Source organism: Channa argus, unplaced genomic scaffold, assembly GCF_033026475.1.
Source record: "Channa argus isolate prfri unplaced genomic scaffold, Channa argus male v1.0 Contig013, whole genome shotgun sequence".
In the NCBI taxonomy this organism is placed as follows: Eukaryota; Metazoa; Chordata; class Actinopteri; order Anabantiformes; family Channidae; genus Channa; species Channa argus.
In genome coordinates, this window is record NW_027125232.1 from 324,138 (window position 1) to 347,500 (window position 23,363).

At 40.5% G+C, this 23,363-nt stretch overlaps 3 non-coding genes across 3 annotated transcripts; all 3 read left to right on the top strand.

Annotated features, from left to right (window-relative positions):
- The first annotated feature begins 8,593 nt into the window (after positions 1-8,593).
- trnar-ccu (transfer RNA arginine (anticodon CCU)) lies at positions 8,594-8,666 on the top strand. The gene has a single exon. It is a non-coding gene; the product is annotated as a tRNA-Arg (tRNA).
- Positions 8,667-16,077: 7,411 nt separating this feature from the next.
- trnar-ccu (transfer RNA arginine (anticodon CCU)) lies at positions 16,078-16,150 on the top strand. Its single transcript has one exon. It is a non-coding gene; the product is annotated as a tRNA-Arg (tRNA).
- A 7,102-nt stretch (positions 16,151-23,252) lies between these two features.
- Positions 23,253-23,325, top strand: trnar-ccu (transfer RNA arginine (anticodon CCU)). The gene has a single exon. It is a non-coding gene; the product is annotated as a tRNA-Arg (tRNA).
- Positions 23,326-23,363: the final 38 nt, after the last annotated feature.

A 23,363-nucleotide genomic window follows, 5' to 3' on the forward strand; every position in this document is an offset into this window, starting at 1 on the left:
CTGGGCCCATAACCCAGAGGTCGATGGATCGAAACCATCCTCTGCTAACTTTGTTTTGTAAGCTGACTTAGGGCCTTTGCAACTTTTTAGTAAAGTGAACCAGATACAGAATGTACATATTCACCTACTGTACAATTCCAGATGCATATCAGCTTGGGAATGCAATTTTTGTATATTTCACATTCTTTTCTCTGCTCTTTCAAATGCTTTCCTCAATCTTACTATACTAACTGCTTTTATTGTCATTATTGTGTTACCCAAAGGGTTCGAGTCCAATCTGGTTTGGTTGAAAGCAGAGTGGCGCAGCAGAAGTGTGCTGGGCCCATAACCCAGAAGTCGATGGATCGAATCCATCCTCTGCTAACTGTGTTTTGTAAAGTGATTTAGAGCCTTTACAATGTCTTAGTAAAATGAACCAGATACAGACAGTACATATTCATCTACTGTACAATTCCAGATGCATATCAGCTTGGGAATGCAATTTTTGTATATTTCAAATTCCTTTCTCTGCTCTTTCAAATGCTTTCGTCCATCTTACTATACTAACTGCTTTTATTGTCATTATTGTGTTACCCAAAGGGTTCGAGTCCAATCTGGTGTACAATGCCAGTTTCATCTCAGCATGGCAATCTAGTTTCTACGTATTTCACATCTTTTCCCTTCTACTCACTATATCTACTGCATTTGGGGCCATTACTGTGTTACCCAAAGCCAACATGGCATGTCTCACATTATGCTCTATATAGGAAGCAACTGTTAGTTGGAAGAACTGAGGAGTAAAGGTGTTTGTGATGCCCCAGTGGCCTAATGGATAATGCACTGGCCTCCTAAGCCAGGGATTGTGGGTTCGAGTCCCATCTGGGGTGGTTGACAGCAGAGTGGCGCAGCAGAAGCGTGCTGGGCCCATAACCCAGAGGTCAATAGATTGAAACCATCCTTTGCCAACTGTGTTTTGTAAGCTGACTTAGGGCCTTTACAACCTTTAAGTAAAGTGATCCAGATACAGAAAGTACATATTCACCTACTGTAATATTCCAGATGCATATCAGCTTGGGAATGCAATTTTTGTATATTTCACATTCTTTTCTCTGCTCTTTCAAATGCTTTCCTCCATCTTACTATACTAACTGCTTTTATTGTCATTATTGTGTTACCCAAAGGGTTCGAGTCCAATCTGGCGTGGTTGAAAGCAGAGTGGCGCAGCGGAAGCGTGCTGGGCCCATAACCCAGAGGTCGATGGATCGAAACCATCCTCTGCTAACTGTGTTTTGTAAGCTGACTTAGGGCCTTTACAACCTTTTAGTAAAGTGAACCAGATACAGAAAATACATATTCGCCTACTGTACAATTCCAGATGCATATCAGCTTGGGAATGCAATTTTTGTATATTTCACATTCTTTTCTCTGCTCTTTCAAATGCTTTCCTCCATCTTACTATACTAACTGCTTTTATTGTCATTATTGTGTTACCCAAAGGGTTCGACTCCAATCTGGTGTGGTTGAAAGCAGAGTGGCGCAGCGGAAGCGTGCTGGGCCCAAAACCCAGAGGTTGATGGATCGAAACCATCCTCTGCTAACTGTGTTTTGTAAGCTGACTTAGGGCCTTTACAACCTCTTAGTAAAGTGAACCAGATACAGAAAGTACATATTCACCTACTGTAACATTCCAGATGCATATCCGCTTGGGAATGCAATTATTGTATATTTCACATTCTTTTCTCTGCTCTTTCAAATGCTTTCCTCCATCTTACTATACTAACTGCTTTTATTGTCATTATTGTGCTACCCAAAGGGTTCGAGTCCAATCTGGGGTACAATGCCAGTTTCATATCAGCATGGCAATCTAGTTTCTACGTGTTTCACATCTTTTTCTTTGCACTTTTAAAAATTTCCCTTCTACTCACTATATCTACTGCATTTGGGGCCATTATTGTGTTACCCAAAGCCAACATGGCATGTCTCACATTATGCTCTGTCTAGGAAGCAACTGTTTGGTGGAAGAACTGATGAGTAAAGGTGTTTGAGATGCCCCAGTGGCCTAATGGATAAGGCACTGGCGTTGAGTGAGGATTTTTAACTATAAGCTTTATCAAAAAGGAAAGTTTTAAGCCTAGTCTTAAAAGTAGAGAGGGTGTCTGCTCCCCGAATTTGGATTGGAAGCTGGTTCCACAGGAGAGGAGCTTGATAGCTAAGGGCTCTGCCTCCCATTCTACTTTTGCAAACTCTGGGAACCACAAGTAGGCCAGTATTTTGGGATCGAAGTGGTCTAATTGGGCGATACAGGACTATGAGATCTATTAAATATGATGGAGCTTGACCATTAAGAGCTTTGTATGTAAGGAGGAGGGTTTTGAACTCTATTCTAGATTTTATGGGAAGCCAATGAAGAGAAGCTAGTGAAGGTGAAATATGATCTCTCTTTCCTAATCCAGTCAGCACTCTTGCTGCAGCATTTTGGATTAATTGAAGGCTTTTTAGAGAGTTATTAGGACACCCCAGAAGTAGGGAATTACAGTAGTCCAACCTAGAAGTAACAAATGCATGGACAAGTTTTTCGGCATCACTTTGAGACAGGATGCTTCTAATTTTAGCAATGTTCCGTAGGTGGAAGAAGGCTGTTCTAGACATTTGTCTTTTATGTGACGTAAACGCCAAATCTTGGTCAAAGATAACTCCTAGGTTCCTCACCGTAGTACTAGAGGCCAAAGTTATGTCATCTAGAGTAACTATATTGTTAGACAGCATATTTCTCATGTTTTTAGGCCCAAAGAGGATGATTTCAGTTTTGTCTGAATTTAGAAGTAGGAAATTGTAGGACATCCAGTTCTTTATGTCTTTTAGACATGCTTCAAATTTGACTAATTGGTTAGTATCTTCTGGTTTCACAGATAAATAGAGCTGGGTATCATCTGCATATCAGTGGAAGTTTATGGAATGTTTCCTAATGATTTTGCCTAAAGGTGACATGTAGAGATTAAAAAGTATTGGTCCTAACACAGAGCCCTGTGGAACTCCATAGCTGACTTTGGTGCATAAAGAAGAGTCATCATTAACATGAACAAGTTGGAATCTGTCTGACAGATAAGATTTAAACCAATGTAATGTGGTTCCTTTAATCCCAAATCCATGTTCTAGTCTCTGTAATAAAATGTTGTGGTCAATGGTGTCAAATGCGGCACTAAGGTCTAGTAAGACGAGTACAGACACAAGTCCATTATCTGAAGCCAGGAGAAGATCATTGGAGACTTTTACCAGTGCTGTTTCTGTACTGTGATGAGCTCTAAATCCTGACTGAAAGTCTTCATACAAATTATTCCTGTAAAGGTGATCACATAATTGTTTTGCAACTACTTTTTCAAGGATTTTAGAAATAAACGGGAGATTTGATATTGGTCTATAGTTGGCTAAATCCCCTGGATCAAGACAAGGTTTTTTAAGTAATGGTTTGATTACAGCAACTTTATAGGCCTTTGGTACATAGCCAGTTTCTAAAGATAGGTTAATCAAATCTAATATGAAAGTGTCTATTAAAGGTAGAACATCTTTAAGCAATTTGGTTGGAACAGGGTCTAAAAGACATGTTGTTAGTTTTGAGGAGGCGGTAGTTGAACTTAGCTCAGTGAGATCTATGGGTGAAAAGCAGTCTAAGATGGATTGGGGCCTTATTGAGGATTCTATAGCTGTTGTACATGAAGATCTAGCCGTAATATTTGTAGGGAGGATCTGGTGAATCTTTTCCCTAATGGCTACAATTTTACTAGTAAAGAAAGTCATAAAGTCATTGCTGCTCAAAGTTAAGGGAATACTAGGCTCAACAGAACTATGGCTCTTAGTCAGCCTGGCTACAGTGCTGAACAGAAACCGGGGGTTGTTCTTGTTTTCCTCTATTAATGCGGAATAATATGCTGTTCTGGCATCACGGAGAGCTTTTTTGTATGTTTTTAAACTGTTTTTCCAGGCTAACCGGGATTCTTCTAAATTAGTGGAACACCACTTCCTCTCTAGCTTTCGTGTTGCCTGCTTTAAGCTGTGCATTTGTGAATTGTACCATGGAGGTCGGCTCCTCTGATTCACTGCCTTCTATTTCAAAGGGGCAACTGTATCTAGTATCCTACGCAGTGAGGCGGCAGAATCGTCAACTAAATAATCAATTTGCACAGGAGTAAGATGGCTACTCACCATAGTATTGACACATGGTGGTGAAAAAGATGAAGAAATAATTTCTTTAAATGTATTCACAGCATTTTCAGATAAACATCTGCTGTAGTGGAATTTTTTCCTAACTGCTGTATAGTCCGTTATTGTAAATTCAAATGTTATTAGAAAATGGTCAGACAGAAGAGAATTATGAGGAAATACTATTAAATTATCAGTTTCAATGCCATATGTAAGGACAAGGTCTAACGTGTGACTAAAACAATGAGTGGGTTTATTTACATTTTGGGAAAAACCAATTGAATCTAATAATGAATTAAACGCAGTGCTCAGACAGTTACTGTCAGCATCTACATGAATGTTAAAGTCACCCACTATAATGACTTTATCTGTACTAAGCACTAAATCAGATAGAAAATCAGAAAATTCAATCAAAAACTCTGAATAAGGGACTGGAGGACGGTACACGATAACAAATAATAGTGGTTTTTGAGTTTTCCAGTTTGGGTGTGAAAGGCTAAGAGTAAGACTCTCAAATGAGGTATAACTATGTTTAGGTCTAGGAATTATTGATAAGCTAGAGTGAAATATTGCTGCTACTCCTCCACCTCGGCCTGTGCATCTAGGAACATGATAATTAATATGACTTTGGGGGGTTGACTCATTTAAACTGACATATTCTTCCTGCTGCAACCACGTTTCAGTGAGACAAAATAAACCAATTTGATGATCATTTATCAAGTCATTTACTAACAAAGATTTAGAAGAGAGAGATCTGATGTTTAATAATCCACATTTAAAAGTTTTGGGTTTTGGTACAGTATGAGCAGTTGTATTACCCAAAGGGTTCGAGTCCAATCTGGTGTGGTTCAAAGCAGAGTGGCGCAGCGGAAGCGTGCTGGGCCCATAACCCAGAGGTCGATGGATCGAAACCATCCTCTGCTAACTGTGTTTTGTAAGCTGACTTAGGGCCTTTACAACCTTTTAGTAAAGTGAACCAGATACAGAAAGTACATATTCACCTACTGTACAATTCCAGATGCATATGAGCTTGGGAATGCAATTTATGTATATTTCACATTCTTTTCTCTGCTCTTTCAAATGCTTTCCTCCATCTTACTATACTAACTGCTTTTATTGTCATTATTGTGTTACCCAAAGGGTTCGAGTCCAATCTGGGGTACAATGCCAGTTTCATATCAGCATGGCATTCTAGTTTCTACGTGTTTCACATCTTTTTCTTTGCACTTTTAAAAATTTCCCTTCTACTCACTATATCTACTGCATTTGGGGCCATTATTGTGTTACCCAAAGCCAACATGGCATGGCTCACATTATGCTCTGTATAGGAAGCAACTGTTTGGTGGAAGAACTGATGAGTAAAGGTGTTTGAGATGCCCCAGTGGCCTATTGGATAAGGCACTGGCCTCCTAAGCCAGGGATTGTGGGTTCAAGTCCTATCTGGGGTGGTTGACAGCAGAGTGGTACAGCGGAAGCGTGCTGGACCCATAACCCAGAGGTCGATGGATCGAAACCATCCTCTGCTAACTGTGTTTTGTAAGCTGACTTAGGGCCTTTACAACCTTTTAGTAAACTGAACCAGATACAGAAAGTAAATATTCACCTCCTGTACAATTCCAGATGCATATCAGCTTGGGAATGCAATTTTTGTATATTTCAAATTCCTTTCTCTGCTCTTTTAAATGGTTTCCTCCATCTTACTATACTAACTGCTTTTATTGTCATTATTGTGTTACCCAAAGGGTTCGAGTCCAATCTGGGGTACAATGCCAGTTTCATATCAGCATTGGAAACTAGTTTCTATGTGTTTCACATCTTTTTCTTTGCACTTTTAAAAATTTCCCTTCTACTCACTATATCTACTACATTTGGGGCCATTATTGTGTTACCCAAAGGGTTCGAGTCCAATCTGGTGTACAATGCCAGTTTCATCTCAGCATGGCAATCTAGTTTCTACGTATTTCACATCTTTTCCCTTCTACTCACTATATCTACTGCATTTGTGGCCATTACTGTGTTACCCAAAGCCAACATGGCATGTCTCACATTATGCTCTGTATAGGAAGCAACTGTTAGTTGGAAGAACTGAGGAGTAAAGGTGTTTGTGATGCCCCAGTGGCCTAATGGATAATGCACTGGCCTCCTATGCCAGGGATTGTGGGTTCGAGTCCCATCTGGGGTGGTTGACAGCAGAGTGGCGCAGCAAAAGCGTGCTGGGCCCATAACCCAGAGGTCAATAGATTGAAACCATCCTTTGCTAACTGTGTTTTGTAAGCTGACTTAGGGCCTTTACAACCTTTAAGTAAAGTGATCCAGATACAGAAAGTACATATTCACCTACTGTAATATTCCAGATGCATATCAGCTTGGGAATGCAATTTTTGTATATTTCACATTCTTTTCTCTGCTCTTTCAAATGCTTTCCTCCATCTTACTATACTAACTGCTTTTATTGTCATTATTGTGTTACCCAAAGGGTTCGAGTCCAATCTGGCGTGGTTGAAAGCAGAGTGGCGCAGCGGAAGCGTGCTGGGCCCATAACCCAGAGGTCAATAGATTGAAACCATCCTTTGCTAACTGTGTTTTGTAAGCTGACTTAGGGCCTTTACAACCTTTAAGTAAAGTGATCCAGATACAGAAAGTACATATTCACCTACTGTAATATTCCAGATGCATATCAGCTTGGGAATGCAATTTTTGTATATTTCACATTCTTTTCTCTGCTCTTTCAAATGCTTTCCTCCATCTTACTATACTAACTGCTTTTATTGTCATTATTGTGTTACCCAAAGGGTTCGAGTCCAATCTGGGGTACAATGCCAGTTTCATATCAGCATGGCAATCTAGTTTCTACGTGTTTCACATCTTTTTCTTTGCACTTTTAAAAATATCCCTTCCACTGTTATGCTGATGATACCCAGCTATATTTATATATGGAACCAGATGAAAATAATCAGTTAATAAAGCTTCAAGCATGCCTACAAGACATAAAGGCCTGGATGTCCCACAATTTTTTACTTTTAAACTCAGACAAAACTGAATTCATAGTATTTGGGCCCAAAAATCTCAGAGATATGATGTCCAACCATATTGTTACACTAGATGGCATAAGCCTGGCCTCCAGTACTACTGCAAGGAACCTTGGAGTTATGTTTGATCAGGATCTGTCCTTTAACTCACATATAAAACAAATCTCTAGAACAGCCTTCTTCCACCTACGGAACATTGCCAAAATTAGGAGCATCCTGTCTCAAAGTGATGCCGAAAAACTGGTCCATGCATTTGTTACCTCTAGGTTTGACTACTGTAATTCCCTACTTTCAGGATGCCCCAGTAACTCCCTAAAGAGCCTGCAATTAATCCAAAATGCTGCAGCAAGAGTGCTGACTGGAACTAGCAAGAGAGATCATATTTCACCTTCACTAGCTTCTCTCCATTGGCTTCCAATTAAATGTAGAATAGAATTTGAAACCCTGCTTCTTACATATAAAGCTCTGAATGGTCAGGCTCCATCATATTTAGAAGACCTCATAGCACCATATCATCCCAGTAGACCACTTTGCTCTCAGAATGCAGGCCTACTTGTGGTTCCCAGAATTTCCAAAAGTAGAATGGGAGGTAGAGCCTTTAGCTATCAAGCTCCTCTCTTGTGAAACCAGCTCCCAGTTCAGATTCGGGAAGCAGACAGCCTCTCTACTTTTAAGTCTAGGCTTAAAACCTTCCTTTTTAATAAAGCATATAGTTATTTATAGTTATGCTGCCATAGGCTTAGACTGCTGGGGGACCCACCCCCCAATGCACTGAGCTCCTTTCCTCCTCTTGACCATCTCTCCTCTCCTCTCATCCCGCAATTGTCACCACTGTATGTCATTAACTCTGTGTGTTCTCTCCCGTAGTTGTCTTTGTCATCCTCTGTCCCCTTCTCTCTGTCCCTTTCTGCAGGTGTCCCCCGGCTTTGAAGCTGTGTGTCTTCCAGCGTGAAGCTACTGGTCCTACCAATCTGCCCAATGTTTTGTTGTTGCTTTTTGTTGCTCTGTTCTTTTCCCTCTCCCCTTTCCACTCACCCCAACCGGTCGAGGCAAATGGCCGTCCACCCTGAGCCTGGTTCTGCTGGAGGTTTCTTCCGTTAAAGGGAGTTTTTCCTCTCCACTGTTGCCTATGGCTTGCTCCAGGGGGAATTGTTGGGTTCTCTTTATATATCTTTATAATCTTGACTTTATTCTGTAAAGTGCCCTGAGATGACTTTGTTGTGAATTGGCACTATATAAATAAAGTTGAATTGAATTGAACTCACTATATCTACTGCATATGGGGCCATTATTGTGTTACCCAAAGCCAACATGGCATGTCTCACATTATGCTCTGTATAGGAAGCAACTGTTTGGTGGAAGAACTGATGAGTAAAGGTGATTGAGATGCCCCAGTGGCCTAATGGATAAGGCACTGGCCTCCTAAGCCAGGGATTGTGGGTTCAAGTCCCATCTGGGGTGGTTGACAGCAGAGTGGCGCAGCGGAAGCGTGCTGGGCCCATAACCCAGAGGTCGATGGATCGAAACCATCCTCTGCTAACTGTGTTTTGTAAGCTGACTTAGGGCCTTTACAACCTCTTAGTAAAGTGAACCAGATACAGAAAGTACATATTCACCTACTATACAATTCCAGATGCATATCAGCTTGGGAATGCAATTATTGTATATTTCACATTCTTTTCTCTGCTCTTTCAAATGCTTTCCTCCATCTTACTATACTAACTGCTTTTATTGTCATTATTGTGCTACCCAAAGGGTTCGAGTCCAATCTGGGGTACAATGCCAGTTTCATATCAGCATGGCAATCTAGTTTCTACGTGTTTCACATCTTTTTCTTTGCACTTTTAAAAATTTCCCTTCTACTCACTATATCTACTGCATTTGGGGCCATTATTGTGTTACCCAAAGCCAACATGGCATGTCTCACATTATGCTCTGTCTAGGAAGCAACTGTTTGGTGGAAGAACTGATGAGTAAAGGTGTTTGAGATGCCCCAGTGGCCTAATGGATAAGGCACTGGCGTTGAGTGAGGATTTTTAACTATAAGCTTTATCAAAAAGGAAAGTTTTAAGCCTAGTCTTAAAAGTAGAGAGGGTGTCTGCTCCCCGAATTTGGATTGGAAGCTGGTTCCACAGGAGAGGAGCTTGATAGCTAAAGGCTCTGCCTCCCATTCTACTTTTGCAAACTCTGGGAACCACAAGTAGGCCAGTATTTTGGGATCGAAGTGGTCTAATTGGGCGATACAGGACTATGAGATCTATTAAATATGATGGAGCTTGACCATTAAGAGCTTTGTATGTAAGGAGGAGGGTTTTGAACTCTATTCTAGATTTTATGGGAAGCCAATGAAGAGAAGCTAGTGAAGGTGAAATATGATCTCTCTTTCCTAATCCAGTCAGCACTCTTGCTGCAGCATTTTGGATTAATTGAAGGCTTTTTAGAGAGTTATTAGGACACCCCAGAAGTAGGGAATTACAGTAGTCCAACCTAGAAGTAACAAATGCATGGACAAGTTTTTCGGCATCACTTTGAGACAGGATGCTTCTAATTTTAGCAATGTTCCGTAGGTGGAAGAAGGCTGTTCTAGACATTTGTCTTTTATGTGACGTAAACGCCAAATCTTGGTCAAAGATAACTCCAAGGTTCCTCACCGTAGTACTAGAGGCCAAAGTTATGTCATCTAGAGTAACTATATTGTTAGACAGCATATTTCTCATGTTTTTAGGCCCAAAGAGGATGATTTCAGTTTTGTCTGAATTTAGAAGTAGGAAATTGTAGGACATCCAGTTCTTTATGTCTTTTAGACATGCTTCAAATTTGACTAATTGGTTAGTATCTTCTGGTTTCACAGATAAATAGAGCTGGGTATCATCTGCATATCAGTGGACGTTTATGGAATGTTTCCTAATGATTTTGCCTAAAGGTGACATGTAGAGATTAAAAAGTATTGGTCCTAACACAGAGCCCTGTGGAACTCCATAGCTGACTTTGGTGCATAAAGAAGAGTCATCATTAACATGAACAAGTTGGAATCTGTCTGACAGATAAGATTTAAACCAATGTAATGTGGTTCCTTTAATCCCAAATCCATGTTCTAGTCTCTGTAATAAAATGTTGTGGTCAATGGTGTCAAATGCGGCACTAAGGTCTAGTAAGACGAGTACAGACACAAGTCCATTATCTGAAGCCAGGAGAAGATCATTGGAGACTTTTACCAGTGCTGTTTCTGTACTGTGATGAGCTCTAAATCCTGACTGAAAGTCTTCATACAAATTATTCCTGTAAAGGTGATCACATAATTGTTTTGCAACTACTTTTTCAAGGATTTTAGAAATAAACGGGAGATTTGATATTGGTCTATAGTTGGCTAAATCCCCTGGATCAAGACAAGGTTTTTTAAGTAATGGTTTGATTACAGCAACTTTATAGGCCTTTGGTACATAGCCAGTTTCTAAAGATAGGTTAATCAAATCTAATATGAAAGTGTCTATTAAAGGTAGAACATCTTTAAGCAATTTGGTTGGAACAGGGTCTAAAAGACATGTTGTTAGTTTTGAGGAGGCGGTAGTTGAACTTAGCTCAGTGAGATCTATGGGTGAAAAGCAGTCTAAGATGGATTGGGGCCTTATTGAGGATTCTATAGCTGTTGTACATGAAGATCTAGCCGTAATATTTGTAGGGAGGATCTGGTGAATCTTTTCCCTAATGGCTACAATTTTACTAGTAAAGAAAGTCATAAAGTCATTGCTGCTCAAAGTTAAGGGAATACTAGGCTCAACAGAACTATGGCTCTTAGTCAGCCTGGCTACAGTGCTGAACAGAAACCGGGGGTTGTTCTTGTTTTCCTCTATTAATGCGGAATAATATGCTGTTCTGGCATCACGGAGAGCTTTTTTGTATGTTTTTAAACTGTTTTTCCAGGCTAACCGGGATTCTTCTAAATTAGTGGAACACCACTTCCTCTCTAGCTTTCGTGTTGCCTGCTTTAAGCTGTGCATTTGTGAATTGTACCATGGAGGTCGGCTCCTCTGATTCACTGCCTTCTATTTCAAAGGGGCAACTGTATCTAGTATCCTACGCAGTGAGGCGGCAGAATCGTCAACTAAATAATCAATTTGCACAGGAGTAAGATGGCTACTCACCATAGTATTGACACATGGTGGTGAAAAAGATGAAGAAATAATTTCTTTAAATGTATTCACAGCATTTTCAGATAAACATCTGCTGTAGTGGAATTTTTTCCTAACTGCTGTATAGTCCGTTATTGTAAATTCAAATGTTATTAGAAAATGGTCAGACAGAAGAGAATTATGAGGAAATACTATTAAATTATCAGTTTCAATGCCATATGTAAGGACAAGGTCTAACGTGTGACTAAAACAATGAGTGGGTTTATTTACATTTTGGGAAAAACCAATTGAATCTAATAATGAATTAAACGCAGTGCTCAGACAGTTACTGTCAGCATCTACATGAATGTTAAAGTCACCCACTATAATGACTTTATCTGTACTAAGCACTAAATCAGATAGAAAATCAGAAAATTCAATCAAAAACTCTGAATAAGGGACTGGAGGACGGTACACGATAACAAATAATAGTGGTTTTTGAGTTTTCCAGTTTGGGTGTGAAAGGCTAAGAGTAAGACTCTCAAATGAGGTATAACTATGTTTAGGTCTAGGAATTATTGATAAGCTAGAGTGAAATATTGCTGCTACTCCTCCACCTCGGCCTGTGCATCTAGGAACATGATAATTAATATGACTTTGGGGGGTTGACTCATTTAAACTGACATATTCTTCCTGCTGCAACCACGTTTCAGTGAGACAAAATAAACCAATTTGATGATCATTTATCAAGTCATTTACTAACAAAGATTTAGAAGAGAGAGATCTGATGTTTAATAATCCACATTTAAAAGTTTTGGGTTTTGGTTCAGTATGAGCAGTTGTATTACCCAAAGGGTTCGAGTCCAATCTGGTGTGGTTCAAAGCAGAGTGGCGCAGCGGAAGCGTGCTGGGCCCATAACCCAGAGGTCGATGGATCGAAACCATCCTCTGCTAACTGTGTTTTGTAAGCTGACTTAGGGCCTTTACAACCTTTTAGTAAAGTGAACCAGATACAGAAAGTACATATTCACCTACTGTACAATTCCAGATGCATATGAGCTTGGGAATACAATTTATGTATATTTCACATTCTTTTCTCTGCTCTTTCAAATGCTTTCCTCCATCTTACTATACTAACTGCTTTTATTGTCATTATTGTGTTACCCAAAGGGTTCGAGTCCCATGTGGGGTGGTTGACAGCAGAGTGGCTCAGCGGAAGCGTGCTGGGCCCATAACCCAAAGGTCGATGGTTCGAAACTATCCTCTGCTAACTGTGTTTTGTAAGCTGACTTAGGGCCTTTACAACCTTTTAGTAAAGTGAACCAGATACAGAAAGTACATATTCACCTACTGTAATATTCCAGATGCATATCAGCTTGGGAATGCAATTTTTGTATATTTCACATTCTTTTCTCTGCTCTTTCAAATGCTTTCCTCCATTTTACTATACTAACTGCTTTTATTGTCATTATTGTGTTACCCAAAGGGTTCGAGTCCAATCTGGGGTACAATGCCAGTTTCATATCAGCATGGCATTCTAGTTTCTACGTGTTTCACATCTTTTTCTTTGCACTTTTAAAAATTTCCCTTCTACTCACTATATCTACTGCATTTGGGGCCATTATTGTGTTACCCAAAGCCAACATGGCATGGCTCACATTATGCTCTGTATAGGAAGCAACTGTTTGGTGGAAGAACTGATGAGTAAAGGTGTTTGAGATGCCCCAGTGGCCTATTGGATAAGGCACTGGCCTCCTAAGCCAGGGATTGTGGGTTCAAGTCCTATCTGGGGTGGTTGACAGCAGAGTGGTACAGCGGAAGCGTGCTGGACCCATAACCCAGAGGTCGATGGATCGAAACCATCCTCTGCTAACTGTGTTTTGTAAGCTGACTTAGGGCCTTTACAACCTTTTAGTAAACTGAACCAGATACAGAAAGTAAATATTCACCTCCTGTACAATTCCAGATGCATATCAGCTTGGGAATGCAATTTTTGTATATTTCAAATTCCTTTCTCTGCTCTTTTAAATGGTTTCCTCCATCTTACTATACTAACTGCTTTTATTGTCATTATTGTGTTACCCAAAGGGTTCGAGTCCAATCTGGGGTACAATGCCAGTTTCATATCAGCATTGGAAACTAGTTTCTATGTGTTTCACATCTTTTTCTTTGCACTTTTAAAAATTTCCCTTCTACTCACTATATCTACTACATTTGGGGCCATTATTGTGTTACCCAAAGGGTTCGAGTCCAATCTGGTGTACAATGCCAGTTTCATCTCAGCATGGCAATCTAGTTTCTACGTATTTCACATCTTTTCCCTTCTACTCACTATATCTACTGCATTTGGAGCCATTACTGTGTTACCCAAAGCCAACATGGCATGTCTCACATTATGCTCTGTATAGGAAGCAACTGTTAGTTGGAAGAACTGAGGAGTAAAGGTGTTTGTGATGCCCCAGTGGCCTAATGGATAATGCACTGGCCTCCTAAGCCAGGGATTGTGGGTTCGAGTCCCATCTGGGGTGGTTGACAGCAGAGTGGCGCAGCAAAAGCGTGCTGGGCCCATAACCCAGAGGTCAATAGATTGAAACCATCCTTTGCTAACTGTGTTTTGTAAGCTGACTTAGGGCCTTTACAACCTTTAAGTAAAGTGATCCAGATACAGAAAGTACATATTCACCTACTGTAATATTCCAGATGCATATCAGCTTGGGAATGCAATTTTTGTATATTTCACATTCTTTTCTCTGCTCTTTCAAATGCTTTCCTCCATCTTACTATACTAACTGCTTTTATTGTCATTATTGTGTTACCCAAAGGGTTCGAGTCCAATCTGGCGTGGTTGAAAGCAGAGTGGCGCAGCGGAAGCGTGCTGGGCCCATAACCCAGAGGTCAATAGATTGAAACCATCCTTTGCTAACTGTGTTTTGTAAGCTGACTTAGGGCCTTTACAACCTTTAAGTAAAGTGATCCAGATACAGAAAGTACATATTCACCTACTGTAATATTCCAGATGCATATCAGCTTGGGAATGCAATTTTTGTATATTTCACATTCTTTTCTCTGCTCTTTCAAATGCTTTCCTCCATCTTACTATACTAACTGCTTTTATTGTCATTATTGTGTTACCCAAAGGGTTCGAGTCCAATCTGGGGTACAATGCCAGTTTCATATCAGCATGGCAATCTAGTTTCTACGTGTTTCACATCTTTTTCTTTGCACTTTTAAAAATATCCCTTCCACTGTTATGCTGATGATACCCAGCTATATTTATATATGGAACCAGATGAAAATAATCAGTTAATAAAGCTTCAAGCATGCCTACAAGACATAAAGGCCTGGATGTCCCACAATTTTTTACTTTTAAACTCAGACAAAACTGAATTCATAGTATTTGGGCCTAAAAATCTCAGAGATATGATGTCCAACCATATTGTTACACTAGATGGCATAAGCCTGGCCTCCAGTACTACTGCAAGGAACCTTGGAGTTATGTTTGATCAGGATCTGTCCTTTAACTCACATATAAAACAAATCTCTAGAACAGCCTTCTTCCACCTACGGAACATTGCCAAAATTAGGAGCATCCTGTCTCAAAGTGATGCCGAAAAACTGGTCCATGCATTTGTTACCTCTAGGTTTGACTACTGTAATTCCCTACTTTCAGGATGCCCCAGTAACTCCCTAAAGAGCCTGCAATTAATCCAAAATGCTGCAGCAAGAGTGCTGACTGGAACTAGCAAGAGAGATCATATTTCACCTTCACTAGCTTCTCTCCATTGGCTTCCAATTAAATGTAGAATAGAATTTGAAACCCTGCTTCTTACATATAAAGCTCTGAATGGTCAGGCTCCATCATATTTAGAAGACCTCATAGCACCATATCATCCCAGTAGACCACTTTGCTCTCAGAATGCAGGCCTACTTGTGGTTCCCAGAATTTCCAAAAGTAGAATGGGAGGTAGAGCCTTTAGCTATCAAGCTCCTCTCTTGTGAAACCAGCTCCCAGTTCAGATTCGGGAAGCAGACAGCCTCTCTACTTTTAAGTCTAGGCTTAAAACCTTCCTTTTTAATAAAGCATATAGTTATTTATAGTTATGCTGCCATAGGCTTAGACTGCTGGGGGACCCACCCCCCAATGCACTGAGCTCCTTTCCTCCTCTTGACCATCTCTCCTCTCCTCTCATCCCGCAATTGTCACCACTGTATGTCATTAACTCTGTGTGTTCTCTCCCGTAGTTGTCTTTGTCATCCTCTGTCCCCTTCTCTCTGTCCCTTTCTGCAGGTGTCCCCCGGCTTTGAAGCTGTGTGTCTTCCAGCGTGAAGCTACTGGTCCTACCAATCTGCCCAATGTTTTGTTGTTGCTTTTTGTTGCTCTGTTCTTTTCCCTCTCCCCTTTCCACTCACCCCAACCGGTCGAGGCAAATGGCCGTCCACCCTGAGCCTGGTTCTGCTGGAGGTTTCTTCCGTTAAAGGGAGTTTTTCCTCTCCACTGTTGCCTATGGCTTGCTCCAGGGGGAATTGTTGGGTTCTCTTTATATATCTTTATAATCTTGACTTTATTCTGTAAAGTGCCCTGAGATGACTTTGTTGTGAATTGGCACTATATAAATAAAGTTGAATTGAATTGAACTCACTATATCTACTGCATATGGGGCCATTATTGTGTTACCCAAAGCCAACATGGCATGTCTCACATTATGCTCTGTATAGGAAGCAACTGTTTGGTGGAAGAACTGATGAGTAAAGGTGATTGAGATGCCCCAGTGGCCTAATGGATAAGGCACTGGCCTCCTAAGCCAGGGATTGTGGGTTCAAGTCCCATCTGGGGTGGTTGACAGCAGAGTGGCGCAGCGGAAGCGTGCTGGGCCCATAACCCAGAGGTCGATGGATCGAAACCATCCTCTGCTAACTGTGTTTTGTAAGCTGACTTAGGGCCTTTACAACCTCTTAGTAAAGTGAACCAGATACAGAAAGTACATATTCACCTACTATACAATTCCAGATGCATATCAGCTTGGGAATGCAATTATTGTATATTTCACATTCTTTTCTCTGCTCTTTCAAATGCTTTCCTCCATCTTACTATACTAACTGCTTTTATTGTCATTATTGGTCTACCCAAAGGGTTCGAGTCCAATCTGGGGTACAATGCCAGTTTCATATCAGCATGGCAATCTAGTTTCTACGTGTTTCACATCTTTTTCTTTGCACTTTTAAAAATTTCCCTTCTACTCACTATATCTACTGCATTTGGGGCCATTATTGTGTTACCCAAAGCCAACATGGCATGTCTCACATTATGCTCTGTCTAGGAAGCAACTGTTTGGTGGAAGAACTGATGAGTAAAGGTGTTTGAGAGGCCCCAGTGGCCTAATGGATAAGGCACTGGCCTCTTAAGCCAGGGATTGTCGGTTCAAGTCCCATCTGGGGTGGTTGACAGCAGAGTGGCGCAGCGGAAGCGTGCTGGGCCCATAACCCAGAGGTCGATGGATCGAAACCATCCTCTGCTAACTGTGTTTTGTAAGCTGACTTAGGGCCTTTACAACCTCTTAGTAAAGTGAACCAGATACAGAAAGTACATATTCACCTACTATACAATTCCAGATGCATATCAGCTTGGGAATGCAATTATTGTATATTTCACATTCTTTTCTCTGCTCTTTCAAATGCTTTCCTCCATCTTACTATACTAACTGCTTTTATTGTCATTATTGGTCTACCCAAAGGGTTCGAGTCCAATCTGGGGTACAATGCCAGTTTCATATCAGCATGGCAATCTAGTTTCTACGTGTTTCACATCTTTTTCTTTGCACTTTTAAAAATTTCCCTTCTACTCACTATATCTACTGCATTTGGGGCCATTATTGTGTTACCCAAAGCCAACATGGCATGTCTCACATTATGCTCTGTCTAGGAAGCAACTGTTTGGTGGAAGAACTGATGAGTAAAGGTGTTTGAGAGGCCCCAGTGGCCTAATGGATAAGGCACTAGCCTCCTAAGCCAGGGATTGTGGGTTCAAGTCCCATCTGGGGTGGTTGACAGCAGAGTGGCGCAGCGGAAGCGTGCTGGGCCCATAACCCAGAGGTCGATGGATCGAAACCATCCTCTGCTAACTTTGTTTTGTAAGCTGACTTAGGGCCTTTGCAACTTTTTAGTAAAGTGAACCAGATACAGAATGTACATATTCACCTACTGTACAATTCCAGATGCATATCAGCTTGGGAATGCAATTTTTGTATATTTCACATTCTTTTCTCTGCTCTTTCAAATGCTTTCCTCAATCTTACTATACTAACTGCTTTTATTGTCATTATTGTGTTACCCAAAGGGTTCGAGTCCAATCTGGTTTGGTTGAAAGCAGAGTGGCGCAGCAGAAGTGTGCTGGGCCCATAACCCAGAGGTCGATGGATCGAATCCATCCTCTGCTAACTGTGTTTTGTAAAGTGATTTAGAGCCTTTACAATGTCTTAGTAAAATGAACCAGATACAGACAGTACATATTCATCTACTGTACAATTCCAGATGCATATCAGCTTGGGAATGCAATTTTTGTATATTTCAAATTCCTTTCTCTGCTCTTTCAAATGCTTTCGTCCATCTTACTATACTAACTGCTTTTATTGTCATTATTGTGTTACCCAAAGGGTTCGAGTCCAATCTGGTGTACAATGCCAGTTTCATCTCAGCATGGCAATCTAGTTTCTACGTATTTCACATCTTTTCCCTTCTACTCACTATATCTACTGCATTTGGGGCCATTACTGTGTTACCCAAAGCCAACATGGCATGTCTCACATTATGCTCTATATAGGAAGCAACTGTTAGTTGGAAGAACTGAGGAGTAAAGGTGTTTGTGATGCCCCAGTGGCCTAATGGATAATGCACTGGCCTCCTAAGCCAGGGATTGTGGGTTCGAGTCCCATCTGGGGTGGTTGACAGCAGAGTGGCGCAGCAGAAGCGTGCTGGGCCCATAACCCAGAGGTCAATAGATTGAAACCATCCTTTGCTAACTGTGTTTTGTAAGCTGACTTAGGGCCTTTACAACCTTTAAGTAAAGTGATCCAGATACAGAAAGTACATATTCACCTACTGTAATATTCCAGATGCATATCAGCTTGGGAATGCAATTTTTGTATATTTCACATTCTTTTCTCTGCTCTTTCAAATGCTTTCCTCCATCTTACTATACTAACTGCTTTTATTGTCATTATTGTGTTACCCAAAGGGTTCGAGTCCAATCTGGCGTGGTTGAAAGCAGAGTGGCGCAGCGGAAGCGTGCTGGGCCCATAACCCAGAGGTCGATGGATCGAAACCATCCTCTGCTAACTGTGTTTTGTAAGCTGACTTAGGGCCTTTACAACCTTTTAGTAAAGTGAACCAGATACAGAAAATACATATTCGCCTACTGTACAATTCCAGATGCATATCAGCTTGGGAATGCAATTTTTGTATATTTCACATTCTTTTCTCTGCTCTTTCAAATGCTTTCCTCCATCTTACTATACTAACTGCTTTTATTGTCATTATTGTGTTACCCAAAGGGTTCGACTCCAATCTGGTGTGGTTGAAAGCAGAGTGGCGCAGCGGAAGCGTGCTGGGCCCAAAACCCAGAGGTTGATGGATCGAAACCATCCTCTGCTAACTGTGTTTTGTAAGCTGACTTAGGGCCTTTACAACCTCTTAGTAAAGTGAACCAGATACAGAAAGTACATATTCACCTACTGTAACATTCCAGATGCATATCCGCTTGGGAATGCAATTATTGTATATTTCACATTCTTTTCTCTGCTCTTTCAAATGCTTTCCTCCATCTTACTATACTAACTGCTTTTATTGTCATTATTGTGCTACCCAAAGGGTTCGAGTCCAATCTGGGGTACAATGCCAGTTTCATATCAGCATGGCAATCTAGTTTCTACGTGTTTCACATCTTTTTCTTTGCACTTTTAAAAATTTCCCTTCTACTCACTATATCTACTGCATTTGGGGCCATTATTGTGTTACCCAAAGCCAACATGGCATGTCTCACATTATGCTCTGTCTAGGAAGCAACTGTTTGGTGGAAGAACTGATGAGTAAAGGTGTTTGAGATGCCCCAGTGGCCTAATGGATAAGGCACTGGCGTTGAGTGAGGATTTTTAACTATAAGCTTTATCAAAAAGGAAAGTTTTAAGCCTAGTCTTAAAAGTAGAGAGGGTGTCTGCTCCCCGAATTTGGATTGGAAGCTGGTTCCACAGGAGAGGAGCTTGATAGCTAAGGGCTCTGCCTCCCATTCTACTTTTGCAAACTCTGGGAACCACAAGTAGGCCAGTATTTTGGGATCGAAGTGGTCTAATTGGGCGATACAGGACTATGAGATCTATTAAATATGATGGAGCTTGACCATTAAGAGCTTTGTATGTAAGGAGGAGGGTTTTGAACTCTATTCTAGATTTTATGGGAAGCCAATGAAGAGAAGCTAGTGAAGGTGAAATATGATCTCTCTTTCCTAATCCAGTCAGCACTCTTGCTGCAGCATTTTGGATTAATTGAAGGCTTTTTAGAGAGTTATTAGGACACCCCAGAAGTAGGGAATTACAGTAGTCCAACCTAGAAGTAACAAATGCATGGACAAGTTTTTCGGCATCACTTTGAGACAGGATGCTTCTAATTTTAGCAATGTTCCGTAGGTGGAAGAAGGCTGTTCTAGACATTTGTCTTTTATGTGACGTAAACGCCAAATCTTGGTCAAAGATAACTCCTAGGTTCCTCACCGTAGTACTAGAGGCCAAAGTTATGTCATCTAGAGTAACTATATTGTTAGACAGCATATTTCTCATGTTTTTAGGCCCAAAGAGGATGATTTCAGTTTTGTCTGAATTTAGAAGTAGGAAATTGTAGGACATCCAGTTCTTTATGTCTTTTAGACATGCTTCAAATTTGACTAATTGGTTAGTATCTTCTGGTTTCACAGATAAATAGAGCTGGGTATCATCTGCATATCAGTGGAAGTTTATGGAATGTTTCCTAATGATTTTGCCTAAAGGTGACATGTAGAGATTAAAAAGTATTGGTCCTAACACAGAGCCCTGTGGAACTCCATAGCTGACTTTGGTGCATAAAGAAGAGTCATCATTAACATGAACAAGTTGGAATCTGTCTGACAGATAAGATTTAAACCAATGTAATGTGGTTCCTTTAATCCCAAATCCATGTTCTAGTCTCTGTAATAAAATGTTGTGGTCAATGGTGTCAAATGCGGCACTAAGGTCTAGTAAGACGAGTACAGACACAAGTCCATTATCTGAAGCCAGGAGAAGATCATTGGAGACTTTTACCAGTGCTGTTTCTGTACTGTGATGAGCTCTAAATCCTGACTGAAAGTCTTCATACAAATTATTCCTGTAAAGGTGATCACATAATTGTTTTGCAACTACTTTTTCAAGGATTTTAGAAATAAACGGGAGATTTGATATTGGTCTATAGTTGGCTAAATCCCCTGGATCAAGACAAGGTTTTTTAAGTAATGGTTTGATTACAGCAACTTTATAGGCCTTTGGTACATAGCCAGTTTCTAAAGATAGGTTAATCAAATCTAATATGAAAGTGTCTATTAAAGGTAGAACATCTTTAAGCAATTTGGTTGGAACAGGGTCTAAAAGACATGTTGTTAGTTTTGAGGAGGCGGTAGTTGAACTTAGCTCAGTGAGATCTATGGGTGAAAAGCAGTCTAAGATGGATTGGGGCCTTATTGAGGATTCTATAGCTGTTGTACATGAAGATCTAGCCGTAATATTTGTAGGGAGGATCTGGTGAATCTTTTCCCTAATGGCTACAATTTTACTAGTAAAGAAAGTCATAAAGTCATTGCTGCTCAAAGTTAAGGGAATACTAGGCTCAACAGAACTATGGCTCTTAGTCAGCCTGGCTACAGTGCTGAACAGAAACCGGGGGTTGTTCTTGTTTTCCTCTATTAATGCGGAATAATATGCTGTTCTGGCATCACGGAGAGCTTTTTTGTATGTTTTTAAACTGTTTTTCCAGGCTAACCGGGATTCTTCTAAATTAGTGGAACGCCACTTCCTCTCTAACTTTCGTGTTGCCTGCTTTAAGCTGTGCATTTGTGAATTGTACCATGGAGGTCGGCTCCTCTGATTCACTGCCTTCTATTTCAAAGGGGCAACTGTATCTAGTATCCTACGCAGTGAGGCGGCAGAATCGTCAACTAAATAATCAATTTGCACAGGAGTAAGATGGCTACTCACCATAGTATTGACACATGGTGGTGAAAAAGATGAAGAAATAATTTCTTTAAATGTATTCACAGCATTTTCAGATAAACAACTGCTGTAGTGGAATTTTTTCCTAACTGCTGTATAGTCCGTTATTGTAAATTCAAATGTTATTAGAAAATGGTCAGACAGAAGAGAATTATGAGGAAATACTATTAAATTATCAGTTTCAATGCCATATGTAAGGACAAGGTCTAACGTGTGACTAAAACAATGAGTGGGTTTATTTACATTTTGGGAAAAACCAATTGAATCTAATAATGAATTAAACGCAGTGCTCAGACAGTTACTGTCAGCATCTACATGAATGTTAAAGTCACCCACTATAATGACTTTATCTGTACTAAGCACTAAATCAGATAGAAAATCAGAAAATTCAATCAAAAACTCTGAATAAGGGACTGGAGGACGGTACACGATATCCAATAATAGTGGTTTTTGAGTTTTCCAGTTTGGGTGTGAAAGGCTAAGAGTAAGACTCTCAAATGAGGTATAACTATGTTTAGGTCTAGGAATTATTGATAAGCTAGAGTGAAATATTGCTGCTACTCCTCCACCTCGGCCTGTGCATCTAGGAACATGATAATTAATATGACTTTGGGGGGTTGACTCATTTAAACTGACATATTCTTCCTGCTGCAACCACGTTTCAGTGAGACAAAATAAACCAATTTGATGATCATTTATCAAGTCATTTACTAACAAAGATTTAGAAGAGAGAGATCTGATATTTAATAATCCACATTTGAAAGTTTTGGGTTTTGGTTCAGTATGAGCAGTTGTATTACCCAAAGGGTTCGAGTCCAATCTGGTTTGGTTCAAAGCAGAGTGGCGCAGCGGAAGCGTGCTGGGCCCATAACCCAGAGGTCGATGGATCGAAACCATCCTCTGCTAATTGTGTTTTGTAAGCTGACTTAGGGCCTTTACAACCTTTTAGTAAAGTGAACCAGATACAGAAAGTACATATTCACCTACTGTACAATTCCAGATGCATATGAGCTTGGGAATGCAATTTTTGTATATTTCACATTCTTTTCTCTGCTCTTTCAAATGCTTTCCTCCATCTTACTATACTAACTGCTTTTATTGTCATTATTGTGTTACCCAAAGGGTTCGAGTCCCATCTGGAGTGGTTGACAGCAGAGTGGCGCAGCGGAAGCGTGCTGGGCCCATAACCCAAAGGTCGACGGTTCGAAACTATCCTCTGCTAACTGTGTTTTGTAAGCTGACTTAGGGCTTTTACAACATTTTAGTAAAGTGAACCAGATACAGAAAGTACATATTCACCTACTGTACAATTCCAGATGCATATCAGCTTGGGAATGCAATTATTGTATATTTCACATTCTTTTCTCTGCTCTTTCAAATGCTTTCCTCCATCTTACTATACTAACTGCTTTTATTGTCATTATTGTGTTACCCAAAGGGTTCGAGTCCAATCTGGGGTACAATGCCAGTTTCATATCAGCATTGGAAACTAGTTTCTATGTGTTTCACATCTTTTTCTTTGCACTTTTAAAAATTTCCCTTCTACTCACAATATCTACTGCATTTGGGGCCATTATTGTGTTACCCAAAGCCAACATGGCATGTCTCACATTATGCTCTGTATAGGAAGCAACTGTTTGGTGGAAGAACTGATGAGTAAAGGTGTTTGAGATGCCCCAGTGGCCTAATGGATAAGGCACTGGCCTCCTAAGCCAGTGATTGTGGGTTCAAATCCCATCTGGGGTGGTTGACAGCAGAGTGGCGCAGCGGAAGCGTGCTGGGCC